Source organism: Aquarana catesbeiana, linkage group LG01 (assembly GCF_042186555.1).
Source record: "Aquarana catesbeiana isolate 2022-GZ linkage group LG01, ASM4218655v1, whole genome shotgun sequence".
NCBI classification, from domain to species: Eukaryota; Metazoa; Chordata; class Amphibia; order Anura; family Ranidae; genus Aquarana; species Aquarana catesbeiana.
This window is the reverse complement of record NC_133324.1, coordinates 93,918,066-93,935,398: the sequence shown is the minus strand read 5'-3', so window position 1 is coordinate 93,935,398 and position 17,333 is coordinate 93,918,066. Positions and strand designations below refer to the sequence as shown.

The window sequence follows — 17,333 nt, the reverse complement described above, 5'->3', positions numbered from 1 at the left end:
TCACTCTGAACCTCACAAATTCCAGGTCCCAAATAGACTCACATGCAGTTACAAGCTTCATACATAGTAATTATTACAGTGCAGCTCTGTTGCAGATTCGAAATGTAATCAAAGCTCTACCTACGTAAAACTATCAAAGATACTGTGGTTTAAAGGGGTTGTAACCCCTCAAGGTTTTTCACCTTAAAAGGGGTTGTAAAGCTTCAGTTTTTTTTTTTAAAATAACAAACATGTTATACTTCCCTTCCCAGTTAGTTTTGCACAGAGTGGCCCGATCTTCCTCTTCAGTGGCGCTAGTAGCTCCTCCTCTTCTCATGTGCCCCCACGGAGAGTCACTTTCCATGGGCGTGCTCCTGAGTCCTGCTGCTGCGTCATTGGATTTGATTGACAGCAGCCAGAGCCAATGACTCCTTCTGCTATGCATCTATCCAATGAGGACCCGAGACAGGGGCTAGAGCTGCTGGGCTCGTTCTTTTCACTGAATAGATCGAGTTCAGGTAAGTAAAATAGGGGCTCTGGGGAGCTGCTGCACTACAGAAGGTTTTTCCCCTTAATGCACAGAATGCATTAAAGTGGTGGTAAACCCTCGAGGTTTTTCACCTCAACACATTCTATGCATTGAGGTGAAAAACCTCCTGTAATGCTGCAGCCCCCCCGAGCCCCCCGTTTTACTTACCTGTACCCTCTCTATCTCGCGCCGGGGACTAGCACACCAGTAAAGGCTGGTGTCTCGGGTCCTGATTGGATGGATTAATAGCAGCGGAGGAGGCTACCTAGAAGAGGTAAGTATAAAATGTTTATTATTTAACAAAAAAAAAAAAAAAAAAAAAAAAACCTTTACAACCCCTAAATCCCATGGGCTTTCAAAGACAGCTGCCAGTTGCACAATGCTGCTTTATATGCCAGCAAGATGCAACCAAGATATACATGTATTGGGCTGAATGCACACTCAATGACCACTGTACAAAAAAAAAATCTACAGTCCATCTATCTAATAGATGGATACAGTCATAGGTGTGCACAGCCTTTGGTATTAGGGTGTGCACCCCCAAAGCTCAAACACACATGATCGTTACTGATCACTAACTGTGTTCATGCAAAAAAAGAAGGGGCCGCTCTCCATCCTGAAACATCCTCCTGTGTGCCGGCAGCAGCAACTGGTGGGAGAGGAGAGAGGCTGGTAGTGCTGGGGGGGGGGGATGAAGGAAGGGCAGGGAATCTGCACCGCACACCTTTAGATAAAGTATATTATTTTGATACACGCACACATACAGTATCTCAAAAGAGAAGAAAGGAAACAAAGCAGCAAGCAATAATTTATAAAAACAATTGAAATGTCAGAACATACGCTTTATCATCTTACGCTTGCCTTAGTTAGTAGCAGACCTCAGTATACCATGACTACCTATATGTATATGTGTAGATTTATTTCTGGATGTTTATGATCAGGATTTTGTGTTGTTTTTATAGTATGTTGGTATTGTGCTGGTTATTATCTGGGGTGGTGTTAGAGAAAGTGGTGCAATATTTGTATTTGGTAGTTTGCATGTTATTTTAATCTGTGTTATTTATTATATGTTGTATTTTATTTGTATGGATGTTTTATTTGTAGTGTAGTTTTAATTTTGTTATTTGGTGTTAATGGTGGTTATTTGTAATTTTGTTGTGTTTTTGCATCTTGTTCAGTCTATTGTTGTGATCTTGTTGTTCTTTGTTAAGTTTGTCTGTCTATGGCGTAACATTTCCCTTTGGAATTAATAAAGTATTCTGTATAGAACTACCTGTATGCATATATATAACTTGCTGTTTTCTGAGCTGGCTTCGAAAAATTCCAGTCCAAATTTTTTACAAAGAACTGAGCTAAGTCTTTTAAGATCAGAAAACACACTGAACAAATTAACTAATAATTGAAACAACAAGAAGTGCCTGCAAGATATAAAAAATGCATAAAAGAAAATAGAACCTGTGAATGTGAAGTCAGTTCCAGTCCAAGCATCACACAACAGTTCGTTCCCCAGACACACGGTATCTCTACCTCCACTGAGTTCTGTCTTCTATCCCATGTACTAAAGAGCAATGATTTAACCAAACAGTGCATGCCCCTTGGCCTCTGTGAGCAAATACTGTCACTTGATAATGGTTCCATTTTAAGGATTTCTATTTCATGTGTATTTAATTGGGCAATGTTTTTTTTTCACAGCACCACTGTTTTCCCTTCAACAGCAAGATTAAAATAAAGAGACCTATCTGTATTTCTAAAGGTCAAAATAGTTATTATAATATGTGTGATCATCTAAAAATATTGGGGAGGATTTACTAAAGGCAAATAGACTGTGCATTTTGCAAGTGCAGTTGCTCCAAAGCTTAGCAAATGAGATGAAACTTTACTTTTCAAACAAACAATAACCAATCACACGCAAGGAAAAAACAAAACAAAAAAAACAATTCTGCTTGCACATGATTGGATGCTGGAAGTCAGCTGAGCTTCCACTCATTTACTAAGTTCTGGAGCAACTGCACTTGCAAAGTGCACATTCTATTTGCCTTTAGTAAATCCCCATTGCATCCAAATGTCGTCAATGAACACACCACTTTATCAAGATTTTCAGCTACTCTTCCTTCACCTCAGAATCAAACATCAACATTTTACGCCATGCGAATACAAACGTCTTTATTTTTAAGTTATGGAAATGGGGATGCATTTTTTTTTCCTAATTTGCTATAACTTTTTTTTATTTGTCAATCTGTTTGCTTTTTTTACATTGAAAAAAAAAAGTTTTATTGAAACAATTGTTAATACCGTACAGTAATGCCCACCTAACAACCTTGCCCCTGGACCCTGTTCCCTCTCAAATACTACAGTCACCCACTCACTCTATCCAACACTCTCTAACCCACATCTTCAATCTCTCCCTCTCTTCTGGCATCTTCCCCAACCCTCTAAAACATGCATTGGTTACCCCCATACTTAAAAAGCCGTTCTTGGACCCTACCAATCTTAATCTACTACCTATTTCCTTGCTCCCCTTTTCTTCTTAACTCCTTGTCTACAAGGTCTACAACCAAGAGTGACCACTTCATTAAGAATAACCTTCTTGATCTCCTTCAATCTGGATTTCACCCTCAACACCCCACTGAAACTGCTCTTTTAAAACCCAAAAATTACTTATTAACAGCAAAAAGCAATTGACACTATTCTGTACTCCTACTTCTGGATCTTTCGGCTGCCTTTGATACGGTTGACCACCCCCGTCTTCGCCTTTGGTCTCCATGACTGTGCTCTTCCCTGGCTCTCATCCTACCTATCCCGCCGTACCTTCAGTGTCACTTACAATTCTACCTCCTCCACTCCTATTCCTTTCTCCCTCGGGGTCCCCCAAGGTTCTGTTCTTGGACCTCTCCTATTTTCGATCTGTACGTCCTCCCTGGGTCAGCTGATAGCCTCCCATGGCTTTCAATATAATTTCTATGCTGATGACACCCAAATCTATCTCTCCACCCCTCAGCTCACTCCATCAGTCTCCTCACGCATCACTAACTTACTAACAGACATATCTGTCTTGATGTCACACCACTTCCTCAAAATCAACTTGCCCAAAACCGAGCTCATAATATTTCCTCCCCCACATGCCTCTTCTCCCGACTTCTCTGTCAAGAGCAAAGGCACAACCATTCACCCATCCCGCATGCCAGGGGATGTTATCCTGGACTCTGAATTCTCCTTTCAGCCCCACATTCAATCACTTTCCAAGGTTTGCCACCTCAACATCCCCAAAATTTGTCCCTTCCTAACCAATGAAACCACAAAGCTCCTGATTCACTCCCTGGTCATCTCTCGCCTTGACTACTGCAACTCCCTCATCATTCGCTTACATTTAAATAGGCTATTCCCCTTCAGTCTATCATGAATGCTGCCACCAGACTCATCCACCTTACAAACCGTTTAGTGTCTGCTACCCCTCTCTGCCAATCCCTTCATTGGCTTCCACTCACCCAACAAATTAAATTCAAAATACTAACAATAACTTACAAAGCCATCAACAACTCGGCCCCCAGCTACATCACTAAGCTAGTCTCAAAATACCAACCAAATCGTCCTCTTCATTCCTCCCAAGACCTCCTGCTCTCTAGCTCCCTCGTCACCTCCTCCCATACTCACCTCCATGACTTCTCCCATCCTTTGGAATTCCCTACCCCAATCTATCCGGCTATGTCCAACTCTATTTACTTATAGGCAATCCCTGAAAACCTTTCTCTTCAGAGAAGCCTATCCTGCCCTTACCTAACAACTGTACTTTTTTTTCTTCATCAGCTCATCCCCCACAGTTATTATCTTGTTTATCACTTGACCCTCCCTCTTAGATTGTAAGCTCTAACGAGCAGGGCCCTCCGATTCCTCCTGTATTGAATTGTATTATAACTGTACTGTCTGCCATAACGTTGTAAAGCACTGCACAAACTGTTAGCGCTATATAAATCCTGCATAATAGTAATAATAATAATGACATACTACTGATTGAGAAATCAACATTGTGGAAACAATAACAGTAAACCGAGGACGTAAACAGAATATCGATGAGATAAGACTCAAATGTAAAGATACACGTGCTGAGCAATTATATTTCAACAAAGTCCATTCCGATTTAACCCAGACAGTACACAGACTTGCAATATGAATGATGACGACAATAATATTAATAATAATAATAATAATACCAATAAGGCCACTGAGAGACCACAGTGCTGCCCTAGAGGGCCGGCCGTTGCTCTTAGTCATAGGTGGTATGGGAGATGAAAAAAAAGGTATTATATGGAAAGCTCCAGAGTAGAGGTTTACTGCATGTCCAAACTAGGTGTCATTAATCTATTTGCTTTTTACTAATTTTCACTTCACTTTAATATTACAACTCTCCATCGGAAAAGTTAAAATCCCAGAGAAAAATAAACATGCCATTTCATGTACTGTACTGTATATCTATATAACTAAGCCAGATTCCCGTTCTTACCTTTATTATTAAGACGAGCAGCAGGGGGCAGTAGATGGACTAGAGTTTAAAAAATGACATAGTCCAGCCTTTATCAAACTTTTTTTAACAAGGAGGGACCCTTAAAATAATTTTTCAGTCTCAGGGAACTCCTGCTAATAATTACTATATCTACAGCTCATGGTACATGAGCTTCAGTGGAAAAAATGCTTCTTACATTTGTGGTCATTTCGAAGAAGATTTTCTGGAGAAAGATGTGAAAGATGTATACCCAATGCTCAAGTGTGTCAGTAAAGGAACTTATTTAAGTGACGTTATCCATGTCAATTACTGAGAGAAATATTCAAGTGAAGCTAACGGTGTATCCAAAAGATCCTTACACTGGAAGTTTAAGCCACGCAACCCTGCGAGTTAAGCAGCCTTGCTCTGCTGTAGAACATTTTTACCAGATTAACCCTTGTAGTCAAGCGCATATAGTGCATAGTTTATAGTTTAATCTTATCTGTTCGTAGTTTTCAGTGCAATACAACTTGACATTGTACAAGGCATAACAAGGTAGGTATGAAGAAGTAGGAGGAACTTACACATCATATCACCATGAAATTCAAGGTACATATCAAAACCATGACGAGTAAAAGCATGCATAGAACATTTTAACCTTCAAGGTTGAGACACATGTACAAGATATAGCGGCCAGCCTGGGTAGGAAGCGGGCGATTGTGGCCAGTGACGGCAGCCCTGGTTGGTAAGAGGACATATGCACTTCTTTTCCCTCACCTTTGCAGCTCACTCCCATAGAGCTTGCTGTGGTCTAAGGTTGGCCTAGGGACCTGGCCTGAGGAGTCACAAGAACAAGGACTTGCTACATAAAAGTATGATGGCTTCCTGTGAAGAGTGTCTTTAAGGTGGAGTGAATACAGTAAATACATTGATGCTTTTGTCATGAGACATGTGTCAATTGAGGCCACAAGTGGCTTGTTAGAAATGGGTCATGTTCTGCATCATCTTCCTAAAACGCTATTATATGTAGTGGAAAAGAGAAAGTGGATCCTCCGTGTCTGTAGGTTCCGGGTCTGCAGGGTCAATGTCTTAGGAACTGAAATGTGGAGTATTACATCAATGGCTGGTGGTTTCTAACCTGCCCTCTAGGGGGTGAACTCCATGTCTCAGTGGCCTTGCTCACAGGCCCGTGTGAAAAAGCCCTAAATCTCCATCTTGAATGGACAGAAATGCAAATCTTTTGCTGCGGTTCGCCTGAGTTCAGCTTTAAACATGTATTAGTGAATTCTGTGCTTTAGAGGTCCTTCTAAAGTGATGAAGAAAGCCAGATAAACAACCCAAGCCTGATCCTCCATGACTGTTCAAAGTACCCTGTGAATATCAGGACTAGAACTGTTATCTCAAAGCTTCAAGCTTCCTGAAACTCTACTAACTTCGCTCAGTCAGGAAACACGGCAGAGCTTTGGAATGCTGAGCGAGGTAGCAAGACTTTGAAATATAAACCGACAGAGAGAAACAAAAACTGCTGTAAATTCAGGCTTAAATGCATTGTGATAGCAAAACAAACACAGAAAAGTCATTACTTGAAAGGCATCTATGCTTTGTATAACGCTCTTGTTTCCAAGTCAGATGGTGTATATCCTGGTATTCAGGAGACAATCCTTGTTAACACAATCCCTGAGCGTCATTTAAATGTTGTGGTGTAGCAGTAGTAAGTGATATTACTAGAGATAATACAAATCCTATCCATGACAATATATGAGACATATATCATTTACAGGAGAAAGACTACATAAAGTATTGAGGCCTAGCCTACTGAGTCTACATTTTGAGCTGTTTTTAAATCTGAACTCCTGGAATTAACTATAGGGGTCTGCAAACTTTTGAAACAAAGGGCCAGTTTATTGCCATTCAAAGGACTGTGGCCAGTGGGGGTAAAAAATGCCCTGGCATTTGGTGGGGGTAAACAATGCCACAGGCTTGGTAGTCAGTGGTGGTAAAAAAGTTGCATCATTGGTGTCAGCGGGAGGAATAGTGCCCATATTAGAGGGAGGAATAGTGCCCCAAGGGTCAAAAAAAAGGCAAGCATAGGCCACATTTGGCTCCTGGGCCGTAGTTTGGAGATCCCTGATCTATAGCATACTTCTATTGGTCCAGCTTGGCACAATTTGGAAATCCATATAGTAGTTGGTGCTACTACAATGAAACCGGTTATGTTCAGGGTCCTGCCAAGGTTCTGTGCAATTAGCTTCCTCTCTGCACACTGACCACAGGGGTTTGCTCGCTTGGGACCACCATCATTTAGAGAACGCCTTGTATTTTTTTTCAATTTGTCAAACTTCTCAGATTTGACACAGTGACATCACCACCACTCCTCTCCACCTCATCCAATGAGAGAACGCTTTGTAGTCACTGAAAAAAGTACAAGGGGTTATGTTTTTTTGTGCCAGTGCCAGGCAAGCGTCCCTGTGTTCAATGTGCATGGGAGAAGCCTCTTACACAGAACCCAAGCAGGACTTGGAAGATCGCATCTATCATTGTAATAACACCAACTACTATAGTGATTTCTATCTTCCCCAGTGGCACAACAGGTATTAGATATGCTTATCCATATCCTGCAATACAGATCATTCCTGGAGTTCAGCTTTAACCACTTGCCGACCACAATACGTATATATATACACCTTGCGATTTGCAAGTGGTTTACCAGGATTATGGCTAAAGATATTAGCGATAACCCCAGCATCGTTTTTTTACAGCTGGCGACTGGCTTTCTCATGAAAATGTCACATCTTTGGCCTTGGAAGACCGGAGCGACGTCATGACGTCATTTCCGGTCCATGCGCTAAAGGAGAGATTTGGGGTCTTTTTGATCCCAGATCTCGCCAAACAGAGGGAGGACCTGTCATCTCCATTTCTATTACAAGGGATGTTTACATTCATTGTAATAGGAATAAAAGTGATCAAAAAAAATAACATAAATAAGATTTTTTTTTTTAAATCCCCCCATCTCTCCATGCTCGTGCAGAAGCGAATGCATACGTAAGTCTCACATGCATATGTAAACGATATTCCTACCACACATGAAGTATCGCCGCAAACATTAGAGCGAGAGCAATAATTCTAATGCTAGACCTCCTCTATAAGGCCTCTTGCACATGATACTCCTGTATCAGCATCTACTTTTACAGATTTTTTTTGTATGTATTTTCGCGCATATGCGTTCGTGCAATTTGGCGCGCAAAAACGTATTCTCACGTTTTTGTTCTGCACAATATGTAAATGGGCATTTGCACACATTTTGTGCGCAATCGCACACATTTGTGTGCATGAGGTGTAAATTACTGACCAAAAGTGCAGATTTATAAAGAACATTTTTTTACTGAAGAATGCACGGCTCTTGTTTATGTGCCTGTGTGCATAGGCACATTCCAATTAATGGGCTGTAATTTAGCTCAGTAAAAAAAAAAAAAACTGTACTGAGCTTTTTCAAGCTGCGTTGTGCAAGAGGCCTAACTCTAAAAAGGTAACCTATAAAGGTGCTTAAAGCATTGCCTATGGAGATTTGAAGTACCATAGTTTGTCGCCATTGCACTGGTGTGCGTAATTTTAAAATGTGACAGGTTAGGAATCTATTTACTCGGCATAACATCATCGTTCACATTTTACAAAAAAATTGGGGTAAATATTGTGGTTTTTTTTTTTCTTTTATTCATTAAAGTGTATTTTTTCCCAAAACATTTTGTTTGCAGAACCACTGTGCAAATACCGTGTGACATAAAAAATTGCAACGATCGCCATTTTATTCCCTAGGGTCTCTACTAAAAAAAAAGAAAAGTATAATGTTCAAGGGTTGTAAGTAATTTTCTAGCAAAAGAAAAGGATTTAAACTTGTAAGTAAAAAGTGCCATCAAAAGCCAGTAACTTTTAGCAACTGGGAACAAAAGGATCAGCAAAACAGTCAGAAAGCAGAATTTTCAGTTGGTCAACAATGGCTGTATTTTTCTCATGACAAATTTGCTGTGAACAGCAGTCAAGTAGGTATTTATATTGCATCCGGAAGGCTGTGAATACTTCTGTACATGGGATTTTTTTTCAGTTTTTTATTTTTAATACATTTGCAAAGATTTCAAACAAACTTCATTTTGACTTCACGTTGTCATAATGGGGTATCGTTTGTAGAATTTTGAGGAAAATAATGAATTTAATCCATTTTGGAATAAGGCTGTAACATAACAAAATGTGGAAAAAGTGAAGGGCTATAAATACTTTACGTATGCACTGTAGATACACACAAGCAGGGAACCTGCTGGCAGACTGCCATCGAAAGGGTTGGATGAATGATCCCGGATCCCCCAAAAGTGGTCTAATAATTGTTCCTGTCCGTCTCCTGAGTTATGGACTCTAGATTGCAAGCTCCTTGAGGGCAGTGACTGATGTGAATGTACAATGAATATGTAAAGCACTGCGTAGATTCATGGCGCTACAGAAGTTCATGAAATAAAGAAATAACTCTACAGGTTCCACATGCCCTCTTAGGCTGCATTTACACCTGAGCGTAGCGTCTTTGAGCGTTTTTTCTGTGTTTTTTCCACACAATTTTGGCACGTTATTATGCTCGCCATGCAAGTTTTTAAACAGCGTTTTTGAGCTTTGCCGGTTTTTATTAGCCAATAGATAAAACTATCATTTGTTGCTAGGCATTTCAGCTTTTTTAGCTTTCCCATTGGCTTTTATTCCTTTTTTAATTATTATTATTAATTTAACATTTTTTTTTTTTTGTTAGAGTAAGGGGTTACAGTTAAAGGGGTTGTAAACCCTCGTTTTAAAAACGAAAAACAAACATGTCATACTTACCTCCACTTTGTTTTGCACAGAGTGGCCTGATCCACCTGTTCTGGGGTCCCTCAGCGGTGCTCCTGGCTCCTCCCCGCATTGAATGTCCACGTTGGAGAAGGCTCTCCTTGGTGGACACCCGTGCGGGTGTGCTCACGAGTCCCGCACCTGTGTTCATTTGCACAGAATGCAGGATTCGGCCCTGCCCCTCGGCGTCGTGTCATTGGATTTGATTGACAGCAGCAGGAGCCAATGGCTGCGCTGCTATCAATCTATCCAATCAGGACACGAGACACCAGCTAGTGCTGGTGTGCTTGTTCCCGTCGGGAGAAAGATCGGGTTCAGGTAAGTAAAACGGGGGCTGGGGGGGGGGCTGCAGCACCACAGAAGGTTTTTCACCTTAATGCAAAGAATGGTTAAGGTTAGGATTAGGAGTTGGGGGTTAGGGTTATATATTATTTATTTTTTTGTTAGGGTGTTAATACTACTACTACTACTACTACTACTACTACTACTACTACTACTACTACTACTACTACTACTACTACTACTACTACTACTACTACTAATAATAATAATAAATGAATAAATAAATGTAAAATAATTACACAAATAAAAATACTTTCAATCATAAATAATAATAAATAAATTTAATAAATTCAATAAATGAATACTAAGTACGGTAATACTAAATAAATAATTAACCCCTAACATAAACCTTTAAAAAAAATAATAATAATAAACAGCTAAAAACCCTATTCCTAACAATAAATAAATAAATAAATTATTATTATTATTATTATGGGAATAGTAATTTATTTATTTTTTGGGGGTTTGGTGTTTATGTATTATTATTTTGTATTATTATTAATAATACATTTATAATTTTTTTTTTTAAAGGTAGGGGTTATTATTTATGTATTATTGCATATGATTCATTTATTTTATTTATTATTCATGATTAGTTTTTGTTATTTCTGTATTTTATTTTACATTTATTTATTTATATATTATTACTATTTTATTTTTTAACTTGAGCAGAAAATCGCGCAAATACATGCGACAAAACACACAAATGAGCACAAAAATGCGCAAAAGGTACGTTTCCATTCATTTCTATGGGAGTAACAACGCCCCAAAAATGCTAAAATCTGCCCGATTTCGAGCTACAAAAAAAGCTCCAGAGTTTTGTTGAGCTTCAGGTGACTTGGAGTGGAGATGTGAACTAGCTCCATAGAAAATCATTGATTTTTTTTTCTCCTCCAGTGCTTTGGAGCTTCCAAACGCTGAGGTGTGAATGGGGCCTTATTGTCACCCAATCCATAACACTTTGCTTATTACATGCCTAAAGGGATGCAGATATTTCCCAACAATTCTTAATCTAAAATCTGGGCTTTATAGACCCCACGGAAACCTATTCAAACTCCATCCCTTCCTTGTAAGCCTAATGGTGGCCATATACGCATCGGTTTACTATTTGATCAGCTATTTAATCAGTCTATTGGCAGAAAATTGTAAACATGGCGAATTGGAGATTGAACAATCCACCATACACAGACCATGGTGTTCTGCCCTTTCGATCATATTTTTCACTTGGAACTCTTCGACATGTAAGAAACTTTCCATAAAATCAAAATTTTGTACAATACAGTGATTTTATCGATACACATGTGTAGCGGGTGTCTCACTCTATAACCCACGACCCCGCCAAGCTGGCCATCGCGACGTACACAGGCTTTCCAGCCTGAAGGAGGGAGAGAGCTGCCTGTCATGTCTGCATGGGCTTTTTCAACCCCCCTTCTTCTTCCTGTTTTCACTGACTGAGTTTAAGAAGAAGAAAGCCAATAGAAGGCACAGTTACAGCAGCCAATCAGAGAGACTGTACTGATCTGCAGGAAGAGCTGCAATGGATTCTGGGACATGCAGTTCCCTCACAAAACGGCCCCATAGACTGGTATACAGGGAGAAACTACAAAGCCCTGGATGCTCTGCACAAAAAGGACACAGAGGGGATTCATCCAGTCATAGCTCCAGAGGTCAGTGTGCTGATCCTGCCACGGTTCCAGGAGTCGGACATCCCACCGGAGAGGGATCCCGGCTATATTTCCAGGTTTTCCTGAGGGTGTGGGCCGATCCGGTCACAAGGTGGCCAGTCGGGCCTTTCGGGAAACTTTTCGCTTGATCCTTTGGTCGCAGGATGGGTGAGTGGGCATTTGCCCATCTTTAAAGACACGGCAACATTGCCTCACCAGTGCTCACACTTGTAGGAATACTTGTACCCTGCTGAACAGTCACCACATTCCACTTTGCCTATCCGGATACTGCTAGCATCCTATGTCTCATTTTTCCCTACCAGGATACTTTCAAGTACCCCTTTGTTTATCCTGCTCAACAGGACACCAAGTGCACCAACGCCAGGCTAGCTGAAGATCCTGGATATCTCCATTGTGAGGACCCTTTCTGTTACTCCTTCAGTATTAGTAATTTAGTGATTCCAGTGACTACCTTTAAAGAGGAACTCTCACGTTAAATGTTAAGTTAAGTGATAAATTACATTTGTGGCCTATTGCCTCACATTTAATTGCCTGTCTCTGTGATTTCAGGATTTGAGAGAAACAGACTGACCGTTGTCACCACTTCAGCCCCGGAAGGATTTACCCCCTTCCTGACAAGAGCATTTTTTGCGATACGGCACTGCGTCGCTTTAACTGATAATTGCGCGGTTGTGCGACGTTGCACCCAAACAAAATTGATGTCCTTTTCCCATAAATAGAGATTTCTTTTGATGGTAATTGATCTCCTCTGCGGGTTTTATTTTTTGCGCTATAAACAAAAAAAGAGCAACAATTTTGAAAAAAAAAAGCAATATTGTTTACTTTTTGCTATAATAAATATCCCCAAAAAATACATTAAAAAAAATTCTTCCTCGGTTTAGGCCGATACGTATTCTTCTACATATTTTTGGTAAAAAAAAAAATCGCAATAAGCGAAATTTTTATTATGACTGTGATATTGCGGCTGACAGATCGGACACTTTTGACACCAGTGCCATTTATACAGCGCTCAGTGCTATAAAAATGCACTGATTACTGTGTAAATGTCACTGGCAGGGAAGGGGTTAAACACTAGGGGGCGATCAAGGGGTTAAGTGTGTTCCCTCAGTGTGTTCTAACTGTGAGGGGGATGGGCTCACTACAACATGACAGAGATCACTGCTCCCGATGACAGGAAGCAGTAGATCCCTGTCATGTTGCTAGGCAGAACAGGGAAATACCTTGTTTACATAGGCATCTCCCCGTTCTGCCTCTTCGTGTCACGATCGATGGCCACCGGCGGACATCGAGTCCACGGGACCTGCGGGCATGCTCATGCGGCCCGCGATTTAAAGGGGACATACAGGTACGCCCATTTGTGCAGCCGTGCCATTGTGCCGACATAAATCATAGTGCGCTGGACGACAAGCGGTTAAGTCAGATCAGTTCCCCTTTATGCCGGAGTGCATAGGCGACTCTAGACCTATTTAAGTTGTTTGACTGCTATTTTGAAGTCTGCATTTTGAGTTTGATTAACACTATTGAAGACCATAGTTTGCCATTGTTGACGGTTGAGTTACCAGATCAATCTTTGTTTGATTTTGGAAAGTCTCCCAATAAACAAACTTCCTGTTCACTACATTTGTGTCTGTCTTACTGTGTTTGCAAGTACACCAGTAGTAGTGCGTCCATAAGGGCGCATGGGCGCCGCCCCCTCTCTCCAGCCACCCCCTCTATCACCAATAGATAGATTCATGCATTGCATGAATTTATCCATGGCCGCCGCTGCCACCCCCTATTGAGGAGCCCGGCTCCTTTTCGGGAGTGTTTTTGAAGCACCTGATTAGAGCCATAGGCCATAGAACCATAGGCTCTAATAGACATCAAAAAAGGTAAACAGCAGTTCACCCAGCTGTGTTGGAAAAGCGAATGAATATTCACTTTCCCAACACTGAACCGTCTCTCCGCCAATCAGGTGCTCCGGTCTGTTACCCGTCACCTGACTGGCTGAAACGACAGGTGCTGTGATTCAGGCGTCCAATCATAGGAGAGGACGGGAGCCGAGGACGGGAGAAGACATTGAGGACATGGAGGAGGGAGCATGGAGGACATCGCCCGCCGCCGTCACCCGCGGCCCCATCGAGACAGGGTAAGTGCCGGGCAGACGGCTGGCGGGGGGGGGGGGCCCAGTGGCAGCATTCAATGGGCACAGTGGGAGCATTCGATGGGCACAGTGGGAGCATTCGATGGGCACAGTGGGAGCATTCGATGGGCACAGTGGCAGCATTCGATGGGCACAGTGGCAGCATTCGATGGGCACAGTGGCAGCATTCAATGGGCACAGTGGCAGCATTCATTGGCACAGTGGGAGCATTTGATGGCACAGTGGCAGCATTCGATGGGCACAGTGGCAGCATTCAATGGCAAAGTGGCAGCGTTGATGGGAACAGTGGCAGCGATGGGCACATTGTCAGCGTTTGATAGGCACAGTGGCTGCATTTGATGGGCACAGTGGCTGCGTTTGATGGGCACAGTGGCTGCGTTTGATGGGCACAGTGGCTGCGTTTGATGGGCACAGTGGCTGCCTTTGATGGGCACAGTGAGGCTGCAATTGATGGGTTTTATTTTATGAGTTTTTCAGTCTGTTTGCGCCCCCCCAAAAATTTTGACCACCAGCCGCCACTGAAGTACACTATTTGCTAGGTGTTCCAGAGAGGCTGAGACAGTTCTTTGGGGTTGAGAGGCAGAGTAATGGACTGAACAAACTTAAGAAGCTCCTTGGGGGGTATCGCTACACATGTTTAATATGATAGTGTTTTCTGCCACAACCGATCAGACTAATTTTGATATGATCAATCGGTTTACAATAGGATCGGTTGATAATAAAAAAAAAAAAAAATCCCTGATCAATGCAATCTTATTTTCCAATTCTTTGAAGAATGGTACTGATGATTACTTGTATAGCCACCATTATACCCAGCTGATTTTTCTTAAGTCTTAAGTCTCCTGGAGACAAAGAATTACGACTGATGAGCCAAAAACAGCTCCGTCATCAATGCACTGATGATGTTCAGACCGCAGAAGCCTGTGGAAACCATTCTGCTAATGAGAATTTAGATGAAATGATCGCTGATAAAAGTCTGTTTGTTTGCCAAGATTACCGCAATTCACACATCGCCGTGTCTTATTAAATAATCCTGTCTGAATTTATTTACAGCAGACTCCGGTTTTCATTGGAAGGCCAGGCAGGTTGTAAAGTGCATACAAAGTTCTCCCCCTAGGAGCGTGCCTATGGGACAGTAATGTATTCAGCAGATTAGAAGCGACAGCCTGTTTCCTCTATGTTCCTCTGTAAGGGATAATGAGAGGCGCAAGGAAGAGATGTATAAATGTCACAATCCTTCTCCAGTAGGAATATCCTTGGCCGATTTCCATGTACACACAAATGTGAGCGCATAGGAAGATCCGCATATCGAATTAATAAGAAGCAGACACCTGTGCTCTCACCATGTACTGCATTATATGAATTGTATGTGTAGATGAGGATTGTTTTTGAAAAGATGCTTCATTCTTATTCTACAGCCTTGCGTCATACACAGGTGAATCACAATTGCATGTAAAATCCAACAGGATTTAGTGCTGTCTGTAGAAAAATGCTAAAAATGTAGTTAAATGGGTTGTAAACCTCTAAAATGAAAAATGAACAAAGTATATCCTTCTATAGTATAGTGGGTACTAGCCTCAAGCCAAAGCACCAAGTGTGACTTCTGTCTCCTCTCTCATTCCTCTGCTATCTGCATGAGCCACTTCGGAAAAGTTATGCCGACACCAAGCAATCCCCCCCCCCCACACACACACACACACATACACCACACACATGGCAGGTGATTCCCTCTGTTCTTAAAAGCAGGGGGAGGAGAAACAGCAGCACACTGATATTAAAAGGCTGTGCAGGTGGGGAGTTGGCTTGGTGTCAGGACAAGTCTGATCATTGGAGGAGAGCAGGCTGAGTTCCCAGCATAGTTAGAGAACCGACCACAGTGTGTTCTCCTGCTTAGTGTGGTCAGTTTTTAATAGGAAAGCAGATGCACTGGCAGGAACATCAGGGATTTCACATAAAGGAAGCAATACAAAGAGAACAGGATACTATTTCATACAAGTACATGGTACAGCAGGAAATGTTGGGTTTACATATTCTTTAAAGTGAAACTAATGTCTCGTTTTTTTGTTTTTTTCCTTTAAAAATAACGTTATACTTATCTGCTCTGTGAAATAGTTTTGCACAGAGCAGCCTGGATCCTCCTCTTCTCGGGTGCCTCTTTGCTTCTCCTGGCCCCTCCCTCCCTCCTGTCGTGTGCCCCCACACCAAGCAGCTTGCTATGGGGGCACCAATAGCTGAGCTCCATGTGTCCATTCAGACACGGAGCCGCAGTTCAACCCCATGCCCTCTCTCCTGATAGGCTAACTGACTTTGATTGACAGCAGCGGGAGTCAATGGCGCTGCTGCTGTGTTTCAGCCAATCAGGAGGGGGAGCTGAGAGAACCGATCCATCGGCGGTGTTCGATCGCTCGGTTCTCAGTGCAGAGGCGGCGGAGGACAGATGCAGCATCAGTTCGATGCTGCCTCCACCTAGGTAAGTACAATGGGTTTAAAATAAAAACAAAAACATCTGTTAACTACTTCAGCCCCGGAAGAATTGGCAGCTCAATGACCAGGCCATTTTTTGCGATACGACACTGAGTCGCTTTAACTGACAATTGCGCGGTCGCGTGATGCTGTACCCAAACAAAATTGATGTCCTTTTTTTCCCACAATAGAGCTTTCTTTTAGTGATATTTGATCACCTCTGCGGTTTTTATTTTTTGCGCTATAAACAAAAAAAGTGCGACAATTTTGAAAAAAACACAATATTTTGTACTTTTTGCTGTAATAACTAGCCCCATTTTTTTTTTCTTAAAAAAAGCAAATTTTTTCCTCGGTTTAGGCCGATATGTATTCTTCTACATATTTTTGGTAATAAAAATTGTAAAAAGCGTATATTGATTGGTTTGCGCAAAATAGGGGATAGATTTATGGCATTTTTATTATTATTATTTTTTTACTAGTAATGGCGGCGATCTGCGATTTTTATAGGGACTGCAACATGGCGGACAGATCGGACACTTTTGACACATTTTTGGGACCATTGGCGTTTATACAGCGATCAATGCTATAAAAATGTACTTATTACTGTGTAAATGTCACTGGCAGGGAAGGGGTTAACACTAGGGGTGATCAAGGGGTTAACTGTGTTCCCTATGTGTGTGTTCTAACTGTGGGGGATGGGACTGACTATAGGAGATGAGAGATTGTGTTTCCCAGCTCGTAGGAACTCAAGATCTCTTTCTCCTCTCTTCACAGAACTGGGATGTGTGTGTTTACACACACACGTCCCTGTTCTGCCTCTCGTGCCCGTGATCGCTCGTGGCCAGCAGTCAT

At 41.7% G+C, this 17,333-nt stretch overlaps 1 protein-coding gene across 3 annotated transcripts in view; it reads right to left on the bottom strand.

Annotated features, from left to right (window-relative positions):
• The window catches only part of GHR (growth hormone receptor), a 566,569-nt gene that overhangs the window by 230,009 nt on the left and 319,227 nt on the right, over positions 1–17,333 (bottom strand). The window contains exon 1 of one of the 3 annotated variants that reach the window (XM_073621801.1): positions 1,964–2,107. The exons of the other annotated variants lie outside the window; for them this stretch is intronic. The gene's annotated coding sequence lies outside the window, so the exon portion shown is untranslated. Of the gene's footprint in view, positions 1–1,963; positions 2,108–17,333 lie in introns of those variants that run through there. 3 annotated transcript variants of the gene reach the window in all.